Source organism: Typopeltis vanoorti, chromosome 16, assembly GCF_054136105.1.
Source record: "Typopeltis vanoorti isolate ZY-2024b chromosome 16, IOZ_Tvanoo_1.0, whole genome shotgun sequence".
Lineage (NCBI taxonomy): Eukaryota > Metazoa > Arthropoda > Arachnida > Uropygi > Thelyphonidae > Typopeltis > Typopeltis vanoorti.
In genome coordinates, this window is record NC_143564.1 from 4,709,788 (window position 1) to 4,723,051 (window position 13,264).

Sequence of the window (13,264 nt, forward strand, 5' to 3'; positions counted from 1 at the left end):
AAGTTTATACATAAACTTTGAAAAAAAAAATTATTATTAAGAGAGACCTCCAGGGAGTCAGAGACTCTCATCGAGGGAGGCCGCACACTACGCGTACTAGCTGTCATGCTTATTCTTGGATACATTCACACTGCTTGCACTCACAACATCCAATGGCAATTCATTCCAATCATGCACCATCCTACGAGAGAAAAATCTAGCCCTCACCTCTTCTTAGCGGCATTCATTCTCAGTTTCCAAGGATGCCCTCTCGTCCTTTCCTCCTTCTTCATAAATTGAAAAATTCCATCGATTGAAATCCCTTTTAGAAGTTTATAAGTCTCAATCATAGCACCCCTCTTTCCCCTGTTTGCTAGTGTCTGCAGTCTACAAAATCTCAATCTGTCTTCATAATCAGTATTCCACAATCCTGATATCATTTTTAACACTCTCTCTCCTTTGCACTCTCTCCACTGTAACAGAATCACAACGGAGACAAGACCTGCGCACAGTAATCCAAGTGATCTTATCAAGGTCTTGTAAAGAGGCAAAAATGACATCCTTATCTTTGCATGTGAACGTTCGTTTCAGCATTGCAATTATCTTTTGAGTTGTATTTGCAATCTTTGCCACATGACCCCTGAACTTCAACTTAATATCTATTAACACTCCCAAATCCCCAGCCTCATCAGTTTCTTCTAGCATAAGCCCACCACTATAATACGACTTATAATCACACCAAAGTGAATGACTTTACTGACATTGAACTGACATTCATTTTCCCATGCCCACAATTACAGCCTATTTAAAATCATTCTGCAAGTACTGCATATCAGCATTCCTGCTTACCCTACCTATTTTTGCATCATCAGCAAATAGCTGTATGTCGCTTGTCAAATCCCTCCTAATATTATTAATTTAGTAATAGTAAAAGCTATAAATAGATCGCAGGTTCATTTTAGTGGGCAGTACTACATTCAAGTGCGCCGTGATAATGAGGAGGTAGAACCTGAGTGACTTTGAACAGGAATACAAACAGAAATAGACTGGCCAGTATGAGTATCTCGGTGTCCTACTTTGCTAAGATGACCATCTCTTCTCGATATACCGAGAATTGTGTTCACAAAAGACATTTATTTGCTCTGAGTCCCTCTTGTGTGGGAGAGTAATATTTAATAAAAATATGTGCTGAATAAAAAACATCTAATCAATGTGCTGGAAATGATATAACCGGTGCGAGAGGCAGACGGAGGGTCGATATTATTATAAAATGCAATATGTCCCTTAAGACCAGGGGGTCAAAGTCTGAATGGTGTACTCTTTCGTGTTGCCATTTCCCCCGAATGTACGACACATGCCCTTTGGCATATTCACAGGGCATGTGTAGCCATCTGATTCTAAAAGCATGACCACCATATTCCTAAGGTATCGCAGTTTACATGTGGAACAGACATTCAGGAACTAAATGACAGTATTAATTCTGTTTAAATAAGTTGGGAGAACTGGTTGCGAGTTCGGTTAAGAAGTATTGAAAATACTGGAAGTCGAGAGATTCGAAGTATCAGTACCAGTAACCTTCAGTATTCAGTATTCAGTCCCTGACAGATCTTTTGTTTTTAGATATAACAAATGTTAAAATTAAATAACTTAAGTTTAAATGCGACAAATTTTCTTAGAAAAAAGTTTACCAATTAATGGCAGATTTTCGCTTAGAAACACATTCTGAAAATTATCCTCAAGTGAGATTAAACTGAGAATTGATTGGATTGTTTTTGTAAGGTCAGTTAGAGGTTGGAAAAAGAAAGTACTATAAATTCTAAGGTATGGAAGACGGAATATTGTGGAGTATGCTTAGATAAACAGGGAGAGACTGAGAGAGAGAGAGAGAGAGAGAGAGAGAGAGAGAGAGAGAGAGAGAGAGAGAGAGAGAGAGAGAGAAATCGAATAATTTTCATTTGTTGTGAAATTGCTTCGAGCCCAGTACTCTGGTTCTACTGACGTTAACCTTCAGTTATTATCAGTTCAAAGGTAAATCGACGAGATTGTATGACTACGAACAGCCAAAACTTTAATATTGGACACCGAAGAGATTATTAGCAAAGTTCGGCGCTGGCCTCAGGGAAGTCCAATTGATTTGCAATAGCACAGAGCGACGACTGATCAAAACAGCAGCCCATGATCGCACCTCCCCGAAAGTCGGTCAAATCCACTGAGAAACCAAACCCATGCTGATATTTCATACGCAGGGAAATGAATTCCGCTTTATTTACGTTTGGCTTGTACGAGGTGAAGCTGAATATTCTAACGAGGATATCGCGATTAAAATGCAAAGAGACATCACTCAGCGCATAACTACAAAGTTGCTGCGGTGATTTCAAAATTGATCAGCCTTCCCATTAAAAAAGGGGAGGTGAAATATGAAAGTTTCTAGCTGAACATCGTCACACATCTGTCGTGAAAGGGCACTTCCTCTCAGCGGGTTTTCCCCACAAAATCATGCAAACCGGCCAGAGAACACACACGCACACGCACACGCACACACACAAAATATAATAAGAAAGAACCATCAGATATTCGCTTCATAATCTTAGTTATGTCAGTTAATAATTATTCGCAGGTAAGAAGTAATCGCTTAATAATACAAATTATTATAAAAGTTTATATGAAACATTTTAATATGCTTAGAAATTCTACTGATATTGAATGCAATGAAGTTCGTCAGAATTTCCACCGATTTTTTACTGGACCTTTTCAACAGAAGATAAGTAGTCGGTGTAAGAAGGAAGAATGAATCCCCCCACCTTCTAGAAAATATGGGTTCTTTCCTATGCAATGCAACAAGAAAACTAGCTAAAGAAAATACGCCATCACCAGATAAAATGGTCTCCAGAGATGACTCCTGGGATCTGGTATAGGTGGCATGTGATAATAACGAAGGAGTTTGTGTCTCCTGCCAAATCGTTTGACTCATGTTTCTTCCAAAGGGTGTGCACATTTAATAACGAATAGCCTTTAATATTAATTTAATACGAATAACCAAGAAAATCCAAACCGGTTCATTCTCCTGAAACCGTAAAACACAACTAAGAAAGAAATATTCAGTCCGTGTTATGTATTTAAGTAGTGTAATCGCAACGCGACTCTGGAAAATGTGGAGAAAGCTCCAGTATGTATGCAATCTCTTCAAACACGTTTGCTCGCGCAAACGTTAGAATATGAAACATTTGTCCGCATTTTAAGCACTAAAATACCAAGACAACTCATGTCGAAACATTTTTAGCCTCACAATTGAAATTTTTTCTTTTTTGCAAAATTTGGAATAATTGTTCTTCCAAAGTTGACGAAAATATCTGAAATCAATATCGATATAATCAGTTACAAATATTAATAATGCTTAAGCATTCTAAATGACGCAGTTCCATTGTAAAGAAGCAAAATGTGCCCTTGACGACAAATAGAGAAACGCACCTTTTCCTGACGAGATAATAATGACACAAAAATATTCCTATCAGTACACAGGTTATTACAGTTTTCTGTAGTAAGTCTCTAATAATAATAACTGTGGAATACCTTTTAATTCGGCGAGCAAGCCGAATATAATAGATGGATGCATGACGTCATGGAAGCATGATGCAACATCGGGTATACTTATATTTCACACTGGCGGTTGTGCCCAGCGAGAGAATAATGAATGGATTATTGAAAAGATTAAGGGAAGGCTCTTTTTTCTGAATAAAGAAGTTCCGCTAACCAAATAACTCATAAGCAAGTAATTTCAGAATAAAGTCGAGTCCCAAATAATTATCGGGAGAATCATCTCCGACTTCGAGTGTCCACACCGAGGAGTTGCAAATCTGCAATAAAGAAAGCGTTTGTAAAAGTAATGAGCTAATCTGAAAGTCATCGCTTGCATGGCTGCACTTGACGATGATGTCTGTTCTCATTATCTTTACTACGACGGATGGGCGTTTACGTTTGAAAGAAGACGAAAGAAGCCTTGAAAGCAAAAAGATATTTTAAAATGCGACGTGTTTGTATCCGCGTACTTCATCGCTCTGAACAGAATCATTCGAGTAATGGAAATGAGGGTTGGTACCAGAACTGAGTACCATGGAGCCCTATTTGCTCTAACAATCTATTTGAATTTTATAATAGCATAACTAATCTGAACACTTTTTTAATAATTTGTCGCTCGGCCACGAAGGGTTGCGGATCAGTGTGTGAGCTAAAGATTCTTTATCATTATTTTTTGTTTATCGTGTTTTTTTATTCGTGATGTCATCCGCTTATTCACTTTCAGTTGAAAATCTCCTTATAATAGTTCCTTGAGTCCTAGGAATTGTGTGCAGAAAGACAGTCAAAAGCTAATGAAGTTGATAAGTGGGATTCCACCAGGCGTCCTTGAGTCTGCTCTTTAATTTGTGCATTCCAGATAGTGTTGGTGGATTGAAGGTAGACACAGTTGATTATTAATCAAGCAAATTTACGAAAAGCAATGTTTTATATTTATTTTATTGAAACAAATTCTTGATATGTAGCTGAAGGGACGCATACGACACTCTGATATCATCTTCTTCTGTTACCTCGCAATGTTAGCTAATATTATATTTAAATCTTCTAAGCATCGATCCAGGGGTATTTTTCCTGTCACCAAAAACCTGTTTTGATAACGTTTTCTTCTCCATTCTGTTTAACCTACCATCTACCTTTGATTAGCCCTCTGCTCCCACATTCTTCAGTGCTATCAATGTCAAGATACTTCCTAATATCTTCAATTTAATATGATTATGTTGTAGATGCCATCTGGTCACTCGCTAGTTATTCTCATCACTCTCATATCTTCTCGTTCCTTCAGTTTCTACTGCTATCTTACAACATTGAAATGTCGATTTGTATTGTTTTGGATATATCGAAAAGTTTAGTCCTGATCATTTGGCCATTTTGATGGTTTCTCTTAGCATGTCAATAAGTCCTTTGGACCTGCTAAGAGTTTCAAAACGTAAACAGAAATCAATTTTAACTTCCCATGATTTCGCAATTATTTGTTTTGTGGTGAAAATCTGATTCTGACCATCCCTATTTGGCCTGAACTTACCTTGCTCTTTTCTAAGTTTCTCTTCCACAGTTTTCCTTAGCCTCTAAAGTATGTTAACTAGAACACTTAGTAGAGAAATTCATCTGTATTCTCACATTCTGTTTCATTTCCCTTTTTATAGATGGATATCAGGAGATTCCAATTGCAATCATCAAGGATTCGAGATGCTGACGAAATCATCTGAATGATGCAGTGCAACCACTGCACAACTTTTATTCCTCCATATTTGAGCATTTCTAGTTAAAATGCCGTCTGCGCAGGCTGACGTTCCACATTTCAGGTTTTGACGGATTTTTTCTATTTCCAGAATTGAAATCTTCTCCCGATCGCTTTCATATTTCTACCATTGTTCTATCGCTTTTGTTTCAATTTGTAGTCTTTACAAATAATTACTCCAGACATTTAATACATCATGATCCTCAGTTTTTTATCAACTTTATCACATCTGATTCCATTTATAGTTCTGTTTCCTCTACTGTTAAACTTTTTATATATATTTTTTTTCACAGCATCGAGAACCATTCCTGATGTTCTATATTCTTACCAAGATCTTCCCATGACTTTTAGCTAGATCACACATTACTTGGCTTTGTTTTTTTAACAAATATAGAGTTTTGATTTTTCTATCTATGCAAAAGATTTCGCCAAATGCTTTCTTAGCTGAAGAAATCAATGCTTTCTTCAAAGTCTATCACTAAGTCTCTAAAGATTTGGTTCGTGATTTCACGCTTCCTGTTTTTTCCGATTAACATTCATATATTCCAGTCTACCGTTTAACTCATTTAATTACACAAAATTAAAATGGTGATCACTTCCTATTTCAGATCTATTCTCTGTATATTACTGGATCGTGGACTAGCATGAACACATTGATATCAAAAATAATAAATGAGACTTTTATTTATTTCATGTGTTCTCTCTTCAAGTGAATTTGTGCACATTTTTATGTTGAAACATCAGAAACAATCCAGTCATCATAACGTGTTGTTGTTGCTGTTGTGTTATTCTTATTATACAAAGGCTATTTTTCTCTTTGCGTCTGCTACCATCACTAACAACTCGAAAAAATTCCTCCACTTCATTAATACGTTCTGTGGTATCTTGATAAGTCTCATTGTCTAATTCTCCATTCTGGTGATTGTCCACATCACATTGTTCGATACTGCTTGCTATTCAAGCTTCTTGAATTGAAGGCCATATCTGGGAAACGAAAGATTATTATACTTACTGCTTCGTTTCTCTGATGAACATTGCTTGAATATAACATCTTTTAGTTGTTATTTAGCATAACCTCATGTTTTTGTCTTCTTTGTTTCAGTAACACCAGCTAGGCTGATACTTCTTAGGTTAATGATGGTGTTTGTGTCAGTAGTTGCCTTTTTTATTTTTCCTTGTTTCTTAATGCAAACAGGAGACCTAATCAGAAATTTCCTAGCTTGAATGACATTTTACCATATTGTACCACGATTGCGTTTTGGTTTAAGACAATACAGAATACAATTTATTATTAATTAAATTGAGATGATATTAGATCCCACATTGTTTTAAAACCGAATAAGAAACTCAAAGATTGGAATCAGAGAATTTCATGCCGAAATAGTATAAAAAAACTATAAAAGTATCGGCGAATACTAGCGTGAGCTGAATGCAAGTAGTCCTAGAACGTACAAACACGGGCAACTCTTTGCAAAGGTGGGGAAAGTTCTGATCGCTAATCTTGGTATTTTCCATAATGTAAAAACACATTTCCTAGGAAATGTATGCTGTTATTACATTAAGGTGGGAGGTCACTACCCAGACCGGTTTCAGCCTTTATTGAGGCTTCATCAGTGAGTAGCTATAATTGAGTGAGTGATCTCCCACCATAATGTAATAACAGCATACATTTCCTAGGAAATGTGTTTTCACATTAAGGAAAATACCAAGATTACCGATCAGAACTTTCCCCACCTTTGCAACGAGTTGCCCATGTTTGTACTACGTTCTAGGACTACTTGCATTTAGCTCACGCTAGTATTCGCCGATACTTTTATAGGTTTTTTTATGCTATTTCGGCATGAAACTCTCTGATTCCAATCCTTGTGTTTCTTATTCGGTTTTAAAACAATGTAGGAGTTTATTTTATATTCCCTTAATTTAAATAATGTTTATATATCGCCGAAATGAAGCCTGTTGGCTCTTTATATTTAAGTAACAATTTATTATTATTATTAATAAGAGATCTCTGGAAAGTTAGACCACATATTACCCACACAGCTGTCATACCTGTTTTTGAATTCATTCACGCTACTTGCACACACACACATCATCCATCGGCAATCCATTCCAATCACGCAGCACTCTATGAGAGAAATCACATCACTCATTTTAACCCCCTTCTTGACAGTATTCATTTTCAACTTCCAAGGATGCCCTCGAGTCCTTTCCCCACCCTCCATAAATGGAAAAATTCCACCAATTGAAATCCTGTATGATCCTTTCAGAAGTTTGTAAGTCTAAATAATATCACCTCCTCTTTCTCCTGTTTGCTACTGTCTGCAGTCTACAAATTCTCAATCTGTCTTCATAATTAGTCCTGCTATCATTTCTGATATCATTTTAACACTCTCCTTTATACTCTGCACAATAGTCCAAGTGAAGTCATATCAAGGCCTTGTAAAGAGGCAAAATGACATCCTTATCTTTACACGTGAACGTTTGTTTCAGCATTGCAATTATCTTTTGAGTTGTATTTGCAATCTTTGCAACATGGCCTTCAACTTCTTATTTAGTAGCACAACAAGATCCATATCCTCATCAATTTCTTTAAGCACAATCCCACCAACATAATATCACTTTGTATGCGTAATCTAATTTAGTCGGCTAAACCCCAAATTGTCAGCCCATCCTCATTTATTCGATATCAAAGAAATGCTTACTAACGAGGTACACCACTAGAAGGTGAAAATTGGAAAGCTCAATCTGTCTTCATAATCAGTCCTGATATAATTTCTGATATCATTTTTAACACTCTCCTTTGTACTCTCTCCAATATATCAGAATCACAACGGAAACCAGGAGACCAGACCTGCGCAAAATAGTCCAAGTGAGGCCTTATCAAGGCATTGCTAACTGTATAGATTATTTAGTTGAGGTTAGCAGTTATCTAGGGTTCACCATTTAAGAAGCCTCTGCCAAATAATACTAATCGATAAAACTACTTGTATAATAATATATACTAATAACAAATTGCTATATTTAACGTTCCCTCAGGCTAGGATTTTTATTTTACGTGTATATTTTTCAGGTTTCAGAACTAAGGCTATCGTTTTCAGGTTATCGAGAAATGGAGCAGAATTCTGAAAATGAATGGAGGAATGAACCTGTCTTGCATCCACAAATACTGTAACTCAAACGTAGGTCTGCTAAAGCACTCTCTTCAGCTCAGAGGTATCAGAATTTCTCCTTTAATTATGCATATGCCTCTGGTAAAAGTCTGAAGATGTGGAAGTGCGCGATCAGTTTATAGCTGAGTAGCGACACATCATAAGGCTGGTAAGGACTGCGTTAATTTTATTACTTTGAATGTGAAGTGGGAGACGATGGACAAACGCAGGCTCCTCATTGCTGCTGCACACTTTTAGAAGGGTGATTTGAACTCACCGGATTCCAGGTAAAAGCCATCCTGCAACTTTGAGGATATCTGGATTTGTACAGAAACACGGAACAGTTGTTACATGGTCACTTTTAAATTGTCCGTAAAAATAAATTAAAGAAGGTAAATCCAAAAAACACTGGAGCGCATGCGATCTTTACAAGAGAACTGAGTTTGTGTTGCAGTATGGATATAAGAAGGGTTCAGACCAGCTCAAAGTATTGGGGTGCTGTCGAAGATTGTACTTTTTTTCCAGGATGAATAGAACGTCGTTATCAAATTGAACCGAAACAAAATCCTCTGGTTATGGATTTGAATTTATCGCAACAATCATCTGGTCTTCAAAAGTCAAACTTCTTGGTCCCAAGAAAGAACTTCCTTTCTTTTTAGAAGTTAAAGAAAACACAAAACACATGTCTTTTATTACACTTTTTTTATATAATCTTTGTCAAGTAGCTTTATTTTATCCTCCTACATGTTTCGCCAATCTTTTTCTATTGGCATCCTCAGGGAATACAAACTAGTAAGCTAAAATGAAGGTTACAGACTAGGTTATAACTGATGGTTCTAATATTCATACAAAATATTGGTATTGTGCGTGAAAATGTGCGTGTCTCGTTAATGTGATTTATTCGTTATGGCTCATGACGTAATTGTTATGAAAGTTCATTTCTTTGATGTTTGATGATCTGATAAAAGTTTTCCAAATTTCTGGTAAAATTAGACCTTGATTCTTGTTTAGGTTTTCAGTTTTACGGGCAACTGTAGCTGCTTCTTTAAAGGTTCTTGAATGGTAGTTATCTTCTATGTATGGCATAAGGCTCTTATCCCACTCAATGTGATGGTTAGTAGAGGCAAAGTGGCATGATAGGCCTGAAATACTAGTTTGTATTCCCTGAGGATGCCAATAGAAAAAGATTGGCGAAACATGTAGGAGGATAAAATAAAGCTACTTGACAAAGATTATATAAAAAAAGTGTGATAGTCTTATGAATAATTGTCAAGAAAAAATTCAACATAACACATGTCTTTTGTTGAATCCGAGAAAACTTTTGCATATTTAACTTTTTAACATCAATATTTAACTGGATCTCATGAAACTTGGGCCTGAAATAAGGCAAGTTTTAAAATATCAAAACATTGAAATGAGTCGCTAAAATAGAACTCGGAACTGTTCAAGGATATTGTTGTTTCCTGGGCAACGCCAGAGCAAAAAATTATATATAACTAGTTGAGCAACGTATAAAGAAGGGGGGATATCGCTAAGTTTCATTACACAGTGAGCAAACAAGAAAATTTACAAGGGACTTATTTTATTGGTTAATTTTTATCTTTTTGCTTTCCTTGTTTGTTAGTAATTGTATAGCAGACATTTTATATTTAGTATATATTTTGTCTCCCCACCAAAATCTGCAGTACATTTTAATACTGTGGATGGACTAAGCTATTTTTATACTGTATTTTATGTTTCATATTATATTTTTTCACCTTTATATTTTCTCAGTAACTTTTCAATATTTCCTCAAATACTTTATTATTTATCAGGAGACAAAATATCACCACCCCGTCTCCTTTCGACAATATATGTCCATCTTAAGGTTGTTAGGCAGCTTACTTCACCCACCGCCTCTATCAGTATGCAAGCTGTACTTAAGTTACGTAGAGTTCCGTGGATTGACAGGTGAGTGCTACATTAAGAGAGATATCCTTCCTCAAAGGTTGGGAGTATTGTATTGAGCGGATTGCCCTACTAAATGAAAAAAAAAAAATTCTAACTCAGGAATCTAAATGGGAAACTGATGGACAGAAATGACGGATTACTACCAGAAAGGAATAAATAACAAAAATTTCTAATCTTTTATATTAGTAGTTTTTTTCTTTCTATCTAAAAAAAAAACATCGAACGCAAGAGTTATACCCAAGGAATAAAAGTAGCAAAAACAGCTTAAAAAAAAATATTTATGCAGTAATAATAACAAATAAAATATGTTTACACAGAAAATGAAATATCCGATTAAAATGAAAACAGAAATATTAACAACAACCACAAAAAACAAAGAAATTACACAAAATAAGTAATGCACAAGGCCAAATAAATGAGCACATAAATGAAGAATATAAAAATGCAAAAAGCTAATAGATAATACAGCCTGAGTGCGCGAAAGCAAAATTAAAATATTAAAAATGAAAGCATCAACATTTGGAACGAAGATATGAGAATCGATAAACAGGAAAAAATAGCATAAAAATATCCTTCTTCTGAAAAGCAGTTCAAGAAAACAGAAGAAATATGCAAAAACAAAAGAAATATAGCTTAAACTGTAGTGAAGAAAGCTGGTCAAGGTTTTTTTTGGATAGATTTAATAATAAAATAGAAGAAATAAATAGAGATCGGGTAAGGCTAGAATTACTAACAATGCAGGAAAGGTACCAAAAATGGAAAAACAACCGAATTAGATAGTATAAATACAGAACTTCCGAAATATAGGTGGAAGGGGGGGGGGGGGGAAGAATAACATCAGTTAAAAGGTTGGGTATATTTATATTAAGGAATAAAGATGGGGATTAATGTGGAAGTTACAAAGAAATACGAGGAAGGGGGTCTGGAATATTCTGATCAACACTTTGAATAAAAACGATATTAAAGCAACTGATAGAACCACAAGAAAGAACATGCTAGTAGCAGAGTTACGAAGGTAACTTACGAGTCTATTCTTATATCCCCGGGTGGTCTTTCTTGTGGTTCTATCAGTTGCTTTAATATCATTTTTATTCAAAGTGTTGATCAGAATATTCCAGACTCCCCTCGTAAGCTAATTATATACAATTTACAAAACCAATAGTAATATTCTGAATGAAATACAAAAATATTTCGCCTCTCAACTAATTTTAGTTTGAACGAACAACAACAACAAAAACGCTACTAAGACACAATGAAAAATTTGATGAAACAACAAATGCATCCACGATATTTAGTTACAGGTCATACAAAGGACAGAAACTAAAGTTGCAGTCAGGTAATAAATTAACAGGATAGACGAATTAATTAAGCGGTAAGAGAAAAATGTAGTTTCTCTTCATCAACTTTATTCAATGTATGGAATTATAAAAATACAGAAAATAGCATTAAAAGAAGTTAACCAGAAAAGCTGTTGTTGATACAAAGTGCTATGCAGATGAACGTGATAATAAAGATGCCTCAAAAATTTGTTCACGAGTTGAATAAAACAGGCCAACAATAGACTGTAAAGATTTCAAAAAGTAAAACGAATATCATGGGATTTAAAAGTCAGTGACTCGGGATTTCATGAATGATCGAATAATAGAACAGTGACACAGTTTCACTATAGAAATTGCATGATAACATATAGGGAAAAAAGTACCTTGAAAAATAAATGTATTTCAGAAAATCTGCGAACAACCAGGACAAATAAAACGTGCAATCTAGCTTAAATTTTAAAGCGTGGGCGCTGTTATGTGATTAGAATATATGGACAATTAAAATGCAAGATCAGACTAACGTTTGGTGAACACTTTCCATGTAAACTCTTCTCAAAATCGAGGAGAGTTTACATGGAAAGATTGATGGAAATAGGAGAAATTGAGGAAAAAACATTCGTATCGGATGGAAGGATATCAACAGCCAGAAGAAGTGATAGACAGAAAGGTGGAGGAAGACAGACTGAAAGACTGATCAAACAGGAAGATGGTTCATAAGATTTGTAAAGCAGTTTGGTACACCAGCATTCGTTTTAACCGATTTCCTTCTTAACGTAAACATCAAGATGGTAACTAATCTGAGGGGGGGGGGGGAATGCTTATACTCTAATCAAACTGTAAAGACGTTATCGCCGAATACAAGCATTTTATCCTGGATTGAGGTCTGATTTATTCCTGCTGATAGGATGAAAAGAATTATTATACGCACGCCAACGTTTTTTGGATCCACTCGGCACATTACGAACTAAACAGAACTATTTGGAACGGTTCCTCTTTAATACTAATTAAAACATTTATTGGCGTAATAAATAGTCGAACGTCGTCATTTTGTATTCAGTTACTTGGTTTTCCTAAAATTACTCGACCAGACTGATGTTATCGCGCGAAGTTCTGGTAATTATTTCTTACTTTATTGTCTCATTCCGGGACTTTTAGGTGGCTCAAAGAATCTCCTTTTCTCTTTACATTCCTCCTTATCAGCACGTCTGGTGCACATTTAAAATTGGCCTTTAAGATCATTACACGGCTGACCGCCCAGCTCTGCCTTATCTTTCCTTCGGCAATTCTTAGAGATAAGTACCGTTTCTTCTCGTTTTTCTTTTTTACCTGTGGTCACGTGCGAGAACAGAGTTCGGCACTTCAGCGGCACAGGAACCATCCGCAGAACTAAAGCACTGCTGAGTGCGTTTTTAGACGCTCGTGTTGTATTAGTCGCTGGTCAAGCAGACCACAAAGATTATCACGAGATAAGCGGAAGTTACCGCTAAAGGAAGTGATTTTGTGACAGGCATTGTTCAAAATTTAGAACAGCAAAATACAAACTTTCCAGGTTATAT